Below are 5,036 nucleotides of genomic sequence, written 5' to 3' on the forward strand. Positions count from 1 at the left end.
GGCCCGTAACTCCAACGTTGTGACACTTGCTTGTTTCTCCGCCATCACAGCTTCTCACTAAAAGAAAAAACAGTTTTAAGAATCTCTGACTATGCTTTGTCTTTAATGAAAACCACCCTATAAAAAAGATGTCCATATTTTGAGTGGGTAAAGACAATAGTAAAATACTATTGGGAAAATAATAATGGTTAATCATTTCCCCAGGCTAGAGAACAACACTGGTTAGGCTTGTAATGTATAAATAAATGAGTTCAACATTCCTTAATGGCTACCAATACACATGCAAATGCCTTCAATGCCATAAATCATATATGAATACAAAAATAGAGTTCAGATGTATAAACCATTAGGTGGGAAATTAGGGAGAGGTAATCGGCTAGGAGATACTAGATAACATAGGTAAAATGAGGCTTGAACACAACATTTCACAGTACACTGACCTTTTGTCAAGGACAGCTGTCCTATTTTGTTTTGTACAGTGAATTATAGCTTTACAAATATATATATAATTTGTTCTCCGTGCATGAACCTTGAATGCTCTAATGGTTACACTCACTTACATTATCATTTACTGTCTGTTTCTCTATTCATTGTTCCCTACTGCAATAAATATGTTACATTGTGTTTATCTCTTCATAGTGTTTTTACTTTTGTAATTTGTTGACCATTTTGTATATGAATGTGTATTTTCCACTGATAGGGGAACCCTAAACTCTGTTCACAAGGAAAAGGGTGACCACTCTTCCAATGGGGTGTAGGTAGGCTATACATAATTCCAGCCCCCCCCCCCCCCTTCCTTGATGCACACCCTCATGGTTGCAGAAATGCCCATACATATTTTGGGAGGATGAAGTCTTCTTTCGTTTCCCACCATTGCTGAAGGCATCACAGCTGGGAGGGAGGGGTGCATTGTATTGTTATAATGTTAATGTAATGTTAACAAGGCACTGTAAACAAATACAATAGAGACTCTAATACCGGTCCATTTGCATTTCAGTCCTGATTACACGCCAAGGCAATGGTAGACTGGAGGAAGTTCTCTAAAAACACATAGTTCCAGTAAGCTAAGGTGTAGGCCAGTGTTTCTCAACCAGGGTTTCTCCAGAGGTTGCTAGGGGTTCCATGGCGGGGGCATGGTTATGCTGGAACAGGAAAAATACTTTCATAAATTATAGTTACAATTGTCCAAAATGTATTTAGATGTTGTAGCAATGATACCAGTTACTGAAGTCCATCATTTGGCTGTCTGCAAAATTTTAACCATGTATATCAGTGTTTCTCAGCATGGGGTTCCTCCAGAGGTTGTTGGGGGTCCCTTGCACAATGAGCAGTTTGCTCTTTTCAAGCCAGATTAACTGATAATAATGATCATTTTAGCTATCTGTAAGGCTGTAATTTTTCCCAGTGGCCAGCAATGTAAGAGGCATTCTTCCCACTGACCACCACACTAATGTACTGTGAGCTGTGGATAGAGCAACTATAGCAGCGATTCTCTAAGACTAGGTACACACGTGCAATAGTTCTCGTTCAAATACGCTCAGGGACGATATTGGACGAGAATCTGGTGTGTGTACAGCACTCGTCATCCATTGTCCAAACGACCGTCCTGGCAGATCCATGGACAATGAATGATGAACAATCGTAATGGATGTGAAGGGGAAGAGAGCGCAGTGGGGTGCCGCCGTCGTTCTCCCCCTCCCCTCTCTATAAAACAGAATGGTACTGTATGTACAGCACTCATTCATGCATTGTGCAGTCATTTGAAAGGATCGTGAAAGATCCTTTCCAATGACAATTATTGCACGTGTGTACATAGCTTAAGACCTGAAAGTTATTTTAAGGGTTTGCCATGTTAAAAAAGATCAACAAAGGCTGGTGTGGGTTTTACTCAACTTCTGCAAACATATTACCAGCACACAACCCATTACCCATGTTCCCAGTGGGTTCCATACCTGATCTCAACCCACCAGATTTGAAACCTACAACCTGACTTGAACCCACTATTAAAGTTTTAGAAGGCGTAAAATAAATAATTCCTAAACAAACAATGTAAATAAAGACAATCGAAATAGTTTTATACATAATGTTGGAAGTTGAAAAAATTGAGTAGAACTTGGATATCATCAACTTTTCTTGGATTTAACCTATATCTCCATGGTAATGTTAGCAGCTTTCTCACACTTCCCACCCCCTCCTAATGCTGGCATAAATAAAAATAAAACCTATTGTTATTCAATTAAAGCCACAGTCAGGTGACTTTTTGGTTTGGTCTTTTGTCCTCCCATGTTGAATTATTGGTGTCCTTTAATGGGTCCACCTCACAGTTTCCATGCACAATTCCTATTGTCTGCCTGTAGTGAAGATTTTTTCTGAATGAACCGGAAGAGGAAAAAAAAAAAGAGGTAATAGGAAGGGCCCAGCCAGAGCATTAGATCAGGGGTCTCCTGGACAGCAAGTGACTTGGATTTATCTGAGTATACCTTCCTTTACAATGTATGGAAATGGTTTATCCTGTGAATAAGTTAGACAGAGTTGGGATGGTTTGATTTTTTTTTTTTTACACCGGCATGGGCTATACCTGTGTTTTAAAATAAAGCCATCAGTAGAAACGTCTTTTACATTTGGGGTACTGGTTGCAGAGATTGACAACACATCCCTCTAGCATGTAAACCTCATCATGGTTAATGGAACTGAGCCCATCTTCTGCCCAGAACACATTGGGGCCTACTTTTAAAGGGGTGAAGTTTGTTTGTCACAAGATTGAGCTGAACAGATACAGAACGTCATAGGCCATAATGGAGATCAGTGGTGTTTTGTTACCCCATTCAAGTGATTAGGGCATCTTATCACCCCTTAACAGTGCTTCTCAGCTAGGATTCCTCCTGAATGTTTGCTGGGGGTTCCTTGAGAGATGAGCAATTTGGACCTCTCAGGTCGGTTTAACAAAGTTCAGTTTAAGCTTCCGCAGAACTCTGGTTGAGAAACATTGCTGTCTAATATTAAGTCTATGTAAAGATACAAAGGATCCTATTCATCAGCATTTGAAAAAAGGGTTGGGAGTAAATATTCACTTTTCACTTGCTGGTTAGACTGGTAACCCATAAATCTGAAGTTTCAGCACTGATATCCAAAAAAAAAAAAAAGAAAGTGTTCACTTAGGAAAGTTAAGCTTAAATATCCGGTCATGTGAAATACAAATGTCTCATTTATTTATTCCTTCTACACAGGATTTAGTATTTAAAGTTAACGTAGCTCCAATAGGAATAAAGCTTCTCCTTCCTTTTAGTAAATTAGCCTCTTGGGACTCAGGTCACAATGGTCTAACACAGGGGTGTCAAACTTAAATACACAGCGGGACAAAATCAAAAACTTAGACAAAGTCGCGGACCAAACTTGAAACTGAAATAGTACCGCTACTACAATTCCCTGCGTCTATAAAACAGTCCAATCCGGGCCACGCATAGGCAGAGAGGTCGCTGCTCTATAGACTTGAGTGATGCCGCTACTACAATTCCCGGCATTACTTGCGCCTATAAAACAGTCCAATGTGGGGCCACGCATTGGACTGGGATATAAATAGCTGTTACAGTTCTGTTAATAAGTATTCCTATCCTAGTGTGTTTTGTGATTTGTGAATTGCAAGTGCTGAAAAAAGGGACCAAGGAGAACCCTGGTGTCCAACATATGGCCAATGTAGCTTTCTATGTCCTGGGATGGATCTTTTGTATTCTGGGCTGGGATGTAGCAATAGCAAAGTTTCCAGGCAATGATTGGGTATTCTTAAAGACACTAACACTAGTATGAGACCATGATTGCAGCCACTGACACCAATACGGTGTAATCTTTCTTCCCATCATTGAAGGAGTCATATTTCAACACTGATACTAATGTAGGGGTATTTGTGTAACTACCAGAGTAAAAAAAACAACACATTTCACTGGTTCGAAAATGAGACAATCAAATCCAAATAAATCAAATTATTGTTATGGTAGATGTATTAATGTGACCAATGACACCAACACAAGGTATTATTGTTATTGACACCAATAATGGGGTGCTTTCTGCTTTGACTTTCTCTTTGGTGTATGTTTGGGTGCAATGAACCAACATTTTTGGGCATTTTGTTGGTTCCATTTTAAATGGGTTGCTTAACTTGTCCCAATGCACCTCAATGTGCAAACATGTACAGCCATCGTGCAGCCCCTTTAAGGTGTTGGAGGCCACACTTGAGGCCCCCATCATTTTTAAGTTGACCACTCCAAAAGTATCCTCAAAAATGGGAATCATATTATACTTTTACAAGCGATCGGCGGGGCATGAATCTGCTGGCGTCCTCACTGTTCACTTATGTAACATTCACTATTGCCAACCCCATCATTTATAAAGGGTCAATCAACCCAGTGGAGTTCTCTATTTTCATTGCGGCACATGCCATAGGCCAGATTGGAGATCGGGGCTGAATTAAACCCCTCCGATTGACACTTATTATTATTATTAAACAGGACTTATATAGCGCCAACATATTAGGCAGCGCAGTAAATTAAATAGGGGTTGCAAATGACAGACTAATACAGACAGTGATACAGGAGTTGAAGACCCTGCCCCGAAGAGCTTACAATCTACTTGTGACAATGGGCAGCATATGCCACATTCTATAACAGCGGTCTTTTACTGCACTCAATAGCCAAAGCAGCGTGAACAACCCTAAAAATGACTCTTTTTAGTTTCTGTGTTATAAAAGTGTCATTACATTATTATTACTATTAATAATAAAAAACAAGGTTTATATAGCGCCAACATATTAACGCTGTACATTAAATATATATTGCAATATACATTAAAAAAAAAGACCAAAGAAGTAATTATATGTTATCTGACCACCTTTTTCTTTGTCAATTCCTTTGCTTTCTATTATAATATTCCCCTGTTCTGGGGGCCACATTTTGTTTACTGGAAATAATGTGTAAAGTTCCAATAGGCTGGCGGAAGTATGGACTCGAATGACGCATTGCGCAGGCGCAGCTCTTCAGTAGCTC

Source organism: Pyxicephalus adspersus, chromosome 6 (assembly GCF_032062135.1).
Source record: "Pyxicephalus adspersus chromosome 6, UCB_Pads_2.0, whole genome shotgun sequence".
Classification (NCBI taxonomy): domain Eukaryota; kingdom Metazoa; phylum Chordata; class Amphibia; order Anura; family Pyxicephalidae; genus Pyxicephalus; species Pyxicephalus adspersus.